Here is an 11,347-nt window from a genome sequence, read left to right as displayed (position 1 = left end):
TCTGAAAACAACTTGAATTTCATATAACAGACTAAGAGAGAGCCTCTAACGACCTTTCATTGACAAAAGAAATGTCCACAGTTCTCAGGGGATAACAACATTAAGAAAACGTATAAACTTGTCTAATTGCCTAGACTGTTCCATAATGTCAACAACATTTCAGGTCCACAGTTCCTATGAACAGTTCCTTAGTGTCCACCAGTCCTTGAGCATTTAATGTTAACGTCACTGGAGCAATCCGCTTAACCAGCCACCGGATTGGGGATGCAGTGGAGTAGTGCGAGTCTTCTCGATGTCTAACAGTTTGCAAACTTCAGCGAACACCTTGGATTCAAAGTTAGTTCCTTGGTTGCTATGAAGTTGACGGGGTACACCAAAATGACAAATGAACTCGCTCACCAGCTTCTCAGCAACAGTACTGGCCTCTTGATTTGGCATTGGGTAGCTCTCTGTCCATTTTGTGAAATAATCACTGACCACCAGTATAAACTTGTTCTTCCTTGGGGTTTCTAGCAGTGGGCCAGGAATGTCAATTGCCATTTGTTCCATGGGAGCTCCCACCACATACTGTTTTAAAGGTGCATGACGTTTCTTTTTTTTGATACGCAAACATGGCAACAAGCAACCAATCTGTGAACTGACGATGTAAGTCCTGGCCAATAAAAACGGGACTGAAGAGTGCATAAGGTCTTCCATACAGCACGATGGCTTGCAGTTGTGTGACTATGGTGAGCTTCAAAGGCAGTCTGTCGGAGACTGTTGGGGAGAAGAATCTGGTCAAATGACTGATTTCCTATGTCGTTTTCCCATTTACGACAAAGTACACCGCTTCATACAAGGCGCTTGGAGTTACAAATGCTGCCTTTTCCTGGGTAGATGCATCCATTGCCACTTGCCAGTAACCACAGGCAAGATCCAAGATGGAAAACCATCTTGAGCCACTTAGAACAGCGAGTGAATCATCAACTCGTGGCAAAGGGAAGGCATCCTTCACTGTTGCTGCATTCAACTAGCGGTAATCCACACACAACCTCTGACTACCATCCTTTTTAGTCACCAGCACAACTAGAGAGGACCAAGGACTTGATGATTCTTTCACCTTTCCCTGTTGCAAGAGATCCGTTACTTGTCGTTCAATTTCATCACGGTTCCATGGAGAGGTGTGTCAAGGTTGTTGTCGGATTGGGGGGGGGGGGGGGGCATTGCTTGTTTCAATTCTGTGCTGGACCATATGTGTGGTGCGTAAGTCCCTGTCAGAAAGGGAGAACACATGTTCGTAATTGAACAGTAATTCCTTCAGTCTCTCAGTCTCACTGTCAGTCAAATACTCAGTGCTCCTTCCATGAAGTTCTTGCAAGGGCTCTGGTAGAGTCCTTTCAATTGTTCCCTGTGATACATGCTGACTTATTACTCGAGCTTGGTCCACAACAGGCCCGTGGTTCTCTTCATAAAGCTTCAGTGAAGTGACATCAACAACTGGCTTAGCTAGAGCAACCACAGTCTCGGCAGCTAAGTTGCAAACTTCGTCAGAAACATTGAAAACACGCAAAGGAACCACTCTGTCCTCTATAACATCCACCAGAGTCCTTGCAACATAAAGGCCCTTTTGTTGCAAATGAGAGTTGAGACAAGGCTCTAACAATCACATGTCTAACTGAGAGGCCTTTGGATCTAGGTTAGTACAACGCTTGTAAACAGTAACTAGGACAATCACCTCACTGTTAGGTTCAATAATTATTGATCGTCGCACCACACATCAGGAGTTAAAAGGCTGGTTCTTGAAATCAGGACAATCGAACACTTCTCCATTAATCGACACTTGGTTTTTCACACTGTCAATATGAGAATCAGCTTGTGACAGAAAGTCCATACCCAGAATGCACTCATCCTCAATCTCAGCCACAACCACATGCATTTGAAACTCCTTAGTACCCAGGCGCACTACAACATGTCCCACACCATGTGTTTTTGCTTGCTGACCATTAGCAAGAGCAATTGCAGGGTTAGCTGAACTCAAACTGAACTTGAAACTAGCAGGTAAGGAATCTTAAACGACAAAATTGAACAAGCAGCACCAGTGTCTGTCAACCACATCACACGAGTTCATCCAATAAAGCCTCGCAAATAAAGGCCTCTTAAGTTGTGGTTAACTTGTGAAATGGCTATGGGCGTATCAGGACAAATCTGCTTTGACAATGACTGCGGAAGAGCATTGTTCACATCAGGTTTTGTTGCGGGGCCAACATTACTCTCATTCTGGCATCCCTCTGGCCCGTGGGCAACACCCTGCTGGCGTTTCCCGAACCCAAATCGGCTTGTTTCAGGGACTTGTATTTTGGACAGTTACGACGGTAATGGCCAGACTCGTTGGAATACCAGCATCGACTGGAATAACGTGAAGCAGGTAGGCGTTGTTGGCTTCCAGGTGTGTTCAGAGACATTGACTGAGTGAGCGGCTGTATGTTCTGAACCAACTGTTGGAGAGCGACTTGCTGAGTCTCCTGACGTTGTTGTTGCATTTGAATGTCATTATGCAACATTTCCAACTGAGCTTTAAATAAATCAGGCTCCCTGACAGCTTCATCCACAGAGCGAACCTTCACCGAGCCTCTTCACCAACCTCCATCCAAAAGACGGAATGCCTCAAGTTCACAAGCCAGTGACAAGGCTTCGTCCATGCTGCATGGTTTGTCTCTACGTGGTCGCATCCGATCGTCTTCATCTTTGATAGCTTTGAGTGTCAGGAGATAAACCCTGATATGCCAGACTGAACATACAGCGGATATCTGCAGCAAGAGCTTGAACACTTTCATTTTCCTGTTGTCTACGGTTGTGCAGACGCGCCAGATGTAACTCGTGTTGTTTTTCGACACCGAACCAAAGCTCCAGTTTGTTAAACAATTTTCACGTAATTTAGACAATCGCTACCAGACATGCCACCTAGCATCTTTTGAGCTTCGCCGCGAAGGCTTGTGGCCAGGAATACCGCAGCTTCATCTTTCCTCCAGCCATTAACAACAGAACAACGCTCAAAGTGTTTCAAATAATCTCGTAGCGACTGAGTACCATCATAATCCGTAGGATTTTTAACAGGTTTGGTAAACTTTCGGCAGGGTGTAAACAAATCAGCTGAAGAATTGTCCAGTTGGTTCTCCGATGCAAACTGGTTTGTAGAGTAAATTTGGCGGCGTGGACTTTCAAAATTTACTGATAAATCCAGGGAAGAATCAGTTGCTGGTGTAAGCGGGTTCCCCGGTTTGAAAGGGTTAGTTGGCGTCAAACAGCTCATCCTTTGGAGTTTTCCGCCACTGCAAACAACACACAAGCAAAAATTCGAAACAGAACCGCACAACGTTGCAATTCGGTCGCACAAACCATCAAAACTTTTCCATTGACCGCAGGTTTCTGTTAAGTTTGTTTTCTTTCACCCCTGCCACCAATGTAACCCCATATTTTAGTCACAGGTTACGAGAAACTCAACCAAGCACATGGCTCTAACACGACTGGTCACGTGACTAGTTTACAATAGTTACTTGTAGGGGATACCCTCCGGGTATGTCCTAACCCTACAATACATATTCCTGCTTTGGTGGATCTCTCTTGGTTGTAAAACACATAATCTTGCACTTTGAAGGATTACATTCCATCTGCCACTCATGTTGCCAATCTTCTAATCTTTAAATAAGACATGATGATGATGCTGATTATGGTGATGATACAGCTCTAGTCACGGGTGAATAAGCTGTTCATTTTTTTGTTTAAGTTATAAATAAATTACGCCTGGCCATAAAGCACACATTTCTACTCAACATTCAGCAAACGTGTGATGTTGGCAAGCTGATTAGCGCAGCCATGAAGGGTTTGCCAGGAGAACCAGAAGATGCACCAGAATTGCAAGATACAGGTTCTAGAAGAGCAAGGTGGCCTAGAATAGCTCACTTTTTACAACACACTTTATTAAAAATAGACAGCTACAAAGTGTTTATATACCTACCCCCAAATAGCTGAAGCTAGTCGAGGCGGGTAGGTATGTTTATGCTAAATTTAATACAAATACATTTGGTGTTTACAACTGAATTGACTAAAATAAAAGTTAAATAAGTAGTAAACAAACAAGTGACACAAAAAAAGGGATTCGCTAGCTGTCAGAAATCAAGTCCTATCTCTTCCACATAACCCGTAGCTGAAGGTCTAAAAAGAAGATCGACATCGGAAGCTCCGCCTCGATGATGGTCAATGCTATGAAGGTTTGATTTTGGAGTAATGAGCTGCTCAGTCACTTAACCAACAGGGAAAATGCGTTACAAGCTGTTCCAGACATACCACACAGAGTGTAAAGTTGGATATGAGCTTCACCAGCCACACTTGGATCAAAGTGCTTATCAAGCCTCTGTTCCAGAAAGAGGTCGTTTGGATGTATCGCAGCCAATAAATTTCAACACAGTTGTGGTAAACGGCGGTGATGGCATAATTCATTTTTTTAAACAACTTTGTAGTTTATTGTAACAACACAAAACTGCTTTACAATAATTACAGTACCGTATTTATTCGTCTACAAGCCGAGCTTGGCTATAAGCCAAGACCCTAAACTTGTGAGACATGATAGTGGGCAAAAGCCTACAGAAAAAAATCGAAAAAATATCGGCTATAAGCCGAGACCAAGGTTTCTAGACCAAAAGTTACTTGAGCGTTCGTTCAAGAAACCTTTCCTCTCAGGAAACATGTTGAAAGTTATTGTTTAGAATAAAATCACACCTTTTAGAAACAATGAAAAGCTTTTTAATTGATTCTAACTGCACTATAAAGCAGAAAACTTAAAACCCATGCCACCAGACTGAATTTTAACGTCACAAACTACCAACTGCTTACCGAAGCCAATAATCAATCGCTTGCCGTCATCATGCCGAAAGCAGTCGAGAACAACTCTGAGATTGCTTGAGAGTATGGACTTAGTGAGTCCATGGTCCGTCGTTGGCGCAGAGATCAGGCCAAACTCTTCGACGGTGAGCTGAAGATGTTGGCGAAATGAAAACCGTGGGTTGCTTTACCCCAAAGTATCCTGAGCTAGACCAGCAGATATTGGAGTGGTTCACCGAGCAAAGAGATCAAGGTGAATAAATGTTTGACGCTGATTTGTTTTGAAATTGTTTCAAAAGGAGCGTTAAATGAAGAATTGATAAAAAACGACAGACATGTTCACAAGGATGAACGCACGTGAGTTTGTTTTTCAAAGCATGGGAATTGACACTTCCCATTGGTCGGATTTGCTAATCGTCATAACAAATTAACAATGCTTGTCAGCTCAAAGTAAACAAACTCTTGAGTCACTTGAATTTTATTCATTTACATGGTTTTTCATTTATTTTCATAGGTTTTGCTGTGAGTGGATTGATGCTACGCCTGAAGGCAAAAGAATTTTCAACTGATCCCGCATTCAAAGCTTCCCTTGGCTGGTATCAGAACTGGAAACGACGACACTCGGTGAGCTTGCGTGCGAAGACAACCCTAGCCCAGCGACTGCCAGAAGACATGGAGGAGAAAATTGTGCAGTTTCACCGCTTCATCATAGCAGCCAGTCAACGAGCTGGGTATCCTTTATCCAGAATCTACAACATGGATGAGACACCGATGCGCCTCGAACTTCCATCAACGCGTTCGCTGGAGTTCACCGGCAGCCGAACGGTTCCCATAAAAACCTGCAGAGCAGAAAAGCCGAGCTTCACTGTCACACTTGCCGTCGCTGTGGATGGAACAAAACTTCCACTCAAGGTCATCTTCAAAGGCGTCCAGTTTCCGAGAGATCTCATCGTTCCAGATTCCCTCGGTGTTTCTTTCCACAAGAAAGGGTGGATGGATGAGTCAGGTGTGAAGGAGTGGATTCGCCAGTGTTTGCTGCGGACCCCTCATAATGAACAGTCGCTGTTAGTGTGGGACTCATACCGAGCTCACTTGACCGATGAAGTGAAAGAAGACCTCAACCGGCGGAAAATTGATGTAGCAGTTATCCCTGGAGGCCTGACCCCTGTTTTACAGCCGTTAGCCAAGTGTTTGAACAAGCTGTTCGAGGACAATGTCCGAAGAAAGTACTTGGCCTGGATGATCAGCGGCCCGTTCGAGTATACTCCGGCTGGAAAGAAGGCACCATCGAGAAATCTTGTACTTCGATGGGTGCACGAAGCATGGCGAAAGATTCCGGCGGAGATGGTTACTAAGTCCTTCAAGACCTGTGGAATCTCCAACTCTTTGGATGGGACTGAAGACGACGTCGTGTACACTGAAGAGGTGCAGGAAATCGACAACGATGAAGAAGACAACGAGTTCGACACGGAAAGTGAAGGCGAGAGCGATGGCGAGTAAACTTTTGGTCAGTTGAAAGCTCTTTAACAAACGGCTCCTTTAGGAGCCACCACATATATAAAAGTCAATGACCAACTTCAATTTGTTTTTTCATATATTTCTGTATGCAGTACTATCTCGGCTTATAGACAAATAAATCTATGTTTCCCATGAATTTCCTGTTTCGGAAAAATTTTGTTTGGAAAAACACTCGGCTATAAGCCGAGGACCCTTCTCTAGTTCAAATTTTTGAGATTTTGGTAAAGTTTTGTGAAAAAATTGCTCGGCTTGAAGATGAAGAAATACGGTAGTTCAGATTACAAAACGTTACAATTGACAATTATATTACGCAAAATATATAAACATATAACCACTCAAACAAAACTAAAAGGATACAAGATTACACTACGCAAAAAAAAAATATATATATATTCATATACTTACATTTATACCTAGTTGAATAACAAAGAAGGTGGAAAGATCCATTTTCTGGGACTGCGACCTCACACTAGGTGGACGTGTTTCTGTGCGCACTTACTAGAAAGCGTCGTATTTTGACGAAAGATGCGACTTTTTAAGTCCTTTTAGTCATCTCCCGCTTAATAATCGGTAAACATAAAAACGCCTAAGCTGAATGTCAAAAAAGATTGCATGAAAGCCGTTCGCAAATCGACAAAGACTCACTACAAGAAGAAGCTTCCAGAGGCCATTGTTGCGAAGCTAAGTTCGCAGAAGTTAACATCAAGCTAGACAAGATCCTTCACTCATTGACTGAGCTAGAGGCACTCAAAGATAAAGTATCCTCACTGGAAAAAGAATGCAAAGACCTAAAGGATAGCCACGGGAAAAAAAGTGAAATTCCAATGTGGAAAATCATTGGAATATAGCCAGTTTAATATTCCATGTTTGGGATATTAATGGTAAACGTAGGCGATACCAGTGTTATTCCAACCTTGGTAAGTCTAAGCAGAATTTTATAAAACCGGAAGATGACTGGCAAATAAATATAAAAAATGCCAATACAGGAATATCAATGGCAAATTACTGGAACGTGAATAAAGTAAACTAACCATAACAGCTTCTGTTACGTACCAATATTGGTATCCTGGTGGGAATTTACTGGTAAGTTTCTTTTAAAATTCCAATTTTGGATTAACATTGGAACACTAGTGTTGTTAAAATAAAGCATACCAATCAAAGTACAATGTTGGAAAATTAATTGTTGGTACGATGTACCATTTTTGGTATCCTGATGGGAATTCACTGGTACGTTCTTGTTTAAGATTCCAATTCTGGATTAACATTGGAACACTAGTGTTGTTGAAATAAAGCATACCAATCATAGCACAATGTTGGCAAATTAATTGTTGCTATAATGTACCATTATTGGTATCCTAGTGGGAATTCACTGGTAAGTTTCTTTTCAAGATTCCCATTCTGGATTAACATTAATTGATAAATTAAGAGTACCAATCATAACACAATGTGGGAAAACTAATTGTCCCTTCAACTGACTTATTCAAAGTCTATCACCTAATTCATTAGCCAGGTTCTTATGTGTAAGTTTTTGTTGTAATGCAGCAATAGTAATAATTACATGTAAATCATTTACATGTTAATAAAGGTGCTGCACAATAGGGCAAAACCACTTTACAATGTAAAATCAGACACTTAATTCAGTTGAATACCCAAAGTAGTAAATGAAAATGTCTGGTAAGCCGTCGACAGTAGTCAACAAATTTGGCTGTTACAGCATCCAGTCTCTAAGGCTAATATTCTTCCCAGTGAGTATAGCGATTAGCCCATGTTCCCTCAAAGTCAATTCCGATAAAACTGTCTAAATGAACATCTTGAGCTCGTGTATTCTCTGGAAACCATATGTTGTCACCTGCACGGTGCACGAAAAAACAAACAGTCGAAGTTTTCTGTTTCAGGTTGTATTTAATAACATGGGCTTTCCAGAAGGAACCTTCATCGTCACCTTGTACTAAAATCATGTCATTTAAAACAGGATAATAGGGGACAACCACTGTACCAGCATTGACTGGAAATATTCTTCTCATGAAATCAATCACCACATATGTAGGTCTGCCAGTGTCTGCAACCGATAGCATCACTTTTCTGCTGATATTCTGGAGAGGTGCAACTATTTCATTGTCTTGTTCTTCAACTACCTTCCATCCGGTATCACTGTAGCCCAATTGAATTCCTTTGCCTTGAAAAAGAGTTGCCATGTATCACAAACAAAGGCACTGAAAAAAATTCAAAAGTCTCACAGTTCTATCTCCCACTTCACGTATAACAATTGCATGCTCATTTTCTCTGTAGAGTAAGCCATCATATCCATGGGTGGGAAACCAGGCACTGCGGCAACAAGTGCCATTCACTTCAACATCTGTAACAAGTACGGAATGCTCATTGGAGATGGTTTGACGAACCACATCATTCATTGTAAATGGCTTTGCACCTCCTACAATCATACCACTTTTCTTTGCCAGGGAATGCACTTGTGTATTGGAATAATACAGTTTCTTTGCCTGTTCAACGGATTTTGCCCACAGTTTGTTTGGGTCTGTTTTAGCGGGGTCAGGTCCAAGGTTTTCAGGCTCCTTTCTAAACTTAAGTGCTTCACGGCGTTCTTCTGTGGCTGCAAAAGTGCACTCAATGTTCTTTCGATTGTCGGCTTGATGCACATATCGCTTTACTGCTCGCTCTTTGTTCCAGCAAGAGTAATTGTCCTGGCCACTAAAATTACATGTGTCCTCCTTAAAATGAAGAAGATTGTGAATAATCATTGTACATGCTGTTGAGCCATTTCGGTCTTCAAGCAAAATTGCATAGCTGAATGCCATTTCCTGAAAAGCATCTGCATCACTTTCTGTCCATCCATGCTTGGCATGGTTTTGAAGAAACTCTACCATGCGAGCAATGCATGGCCATTCCTTTTGTTGATCCAAGGAAACAAGACCACTTAATACCATTTCAGAGGCTGGGAAAGCAAACTTATTGAAATCATCAGCTTTCCAGTACCCAAGACGCTTCTCAATACCTTTTGAGATGTGTGAACATTTGAATTCTGGAGTCCAAGGGAAATCGTTGAACTGCTTATCAGCTGTGGCCCAGTCCACTTCATTTTCCTCATTCTCTTTCAAGTTGTTAAGTGCATTCTTCACAAGGTTGAGGTGAACTGTATGCATTTCATCATAGACAAGATCTCTATCGTACAAAAAGCCATATAGGTAATACAGCCTATGTAAGATAGTGAGTCCTGTGTAACCGCTTTCTTCGGAAAGTTGCTGTCTGACACTAGTTCTTTCCTCTGAGGAAATCTTGTACAATAATTCTAAGTTGTCCATTATGCTTTTCTTTCCTGCAGGAAAGCGAGCTTGTTTTTTGAAGTTTGGATAATAATGATGATTTGTTTCTGGAATGTATACACTTTCAGGTGTACAATGCCGCCAACCAGACTTTCCCATTTTTGTAAATTTTCCGACTTCACACAAACCGCAATGGTCCCCAGAAAAGCACAACATTAAATGCCTTAGGGTTGTAACTCCAGCTGGTTTCCCACATATGGCTGCCTTAGAGTTTACTTGAATGCCATTGATGAAACCATCCTCAATATCAGCAACAAATGGATCTAAGAAAGGATCTAAACATATGGGCCTTTTATTGGGGAGCATATGTGATGGTACGAATCCTACCACATACACCTCCTCAGTTTTGCATCTTTGCACCTTTGACATTGTTGCTATGGTAACCTCAATAGCTCCACAACTACGTAATGATGAACTAAAAGGCTGCCAACCATCCCAGTGTGCAAAAAACAGAATACGTTTGTTGACCTTAACTTTTAAAATATAAAAGACATGTGCAACTGCCCTTCCAGTTAATGTATAGTTTAAAATTAGTTAGGATCGGAGATACTAGCTATGTAAGCTACACTAAAATCCGAGGATAAATAAAGTTTATGTATGTATGTATGTATGTATGTATAATTCTTGACAGAAGTTCAGGCTTCAGGAGTTTTCATCGTTTATTGCGACAATACTGTTTCGTATGGTTCGAAGTTATCAGACCATACTCATCAGGCAATATGTATGTATGCATGCATGTATGTTTGTTTGTTTGTTTGTTTGTTTGTTTGTATGTATGTATGTATGTATGTATGTATGTATGTATGTAATAAATAAAGTTTATTGTTTTGAGACTGATGACATAGCTTAAATGTATCACGCTATAAGCTTTTGTGAGATCTCGAATTTCTAAGAAGTGGCTACAAAGTTTTATTTCATTCGATATTAGTTACTCATTTAGCTGTTGTAATTAATTTCTGACCTGTTTGCCTTCTAAAACAAGTGGCATCTAAAACCATGACAAGGTTTATTACAAATGAATTCCAAATAGCTTTTCCCAAGCTTAAATTTCTATTCCAGCTTTTAAGGTGTAAACCACCACAGTAGACAAAGTTCTCATAGATACTTACCATCATAGGCAATATTCCTTGGATCACCACAGGTTTTTCGTATTGTATAGTTAAAAGTGTGGTAGCATCCACGGCACTCAATTACACACTCATCAGGACTACCAGCAACTCTAGGTGACTCTAAGATTTCATGAGCAGATATAATGCTTTTGCAACCCATTTGTGGACATCTGACAGGAAGAACCCACTCTTGATCTGGATTCCAGAAGTAGGAGAACTCAGAAAAACGCTTGCCATCCCAGAATTCCTGTTTTAGACCAAAGCCCCATCCCTCCTTTTTATCAGGTGGCAGCCAGTGATCACGTTGCTCCCAATGAGCTGTCATTTTCTTACACATTGAAGAAGATGAACACCATCTCTTAACTTTATTTGTAACACTTAAGTAATAGTAGGGTATACTTCCATGCTATCCACAATGAGGACAGCAATCTTCTTTATTTTCAAGTACAGCATACAGGCAAGGGTGGCTTGAGTCTAAACAAACCAAGTACAATTTGGGATTACTGTACCCAATGTTCTCAAGCA

The 11,347-nt window shown here is 41.3% G+C and overlaps 2 pseudogenes; both read right to left on the bottom strand.

Moving 5' to 3' along the window:
• Positions 1–2,209: 2,209 nt before the first annotated feature.
• Positions 2,210–3,289, bottom strand: LOC146468809 (uncharacterized; annotated as a pseudogene).
• Positions 3,290–8,573: 5,284 nt separating this feature from the next.
• Positions 8,574–11,347, bottom strand: part of LOC146468808 (uncharacterized) — a 3,428-nt pseudogene continuing 654 nt past the window's right edge.

The sequence above is a fragment of the Pavona decussata genome, unplaced genomic scaffold, assembly GCF_977016875.1.
Source record: "Pavona decussata unplaced genomic scaffold, jaPavDecu1.1 SCAFFOLD_129, whole genome shotgun sequence".
NCBI classification, from domain to species: domain Eukaryota; kingdom Metazoa; phylum Cnidaria; class Anthozoa; order Scleractinia; family Agariciidae; genus Pavona; species Pavona decussata.
The sequence above is the reverse complement of the archived record's forward strand: the minus strand, read 5'-3'. Positions and strand labels throughout refer to the sequence as shown.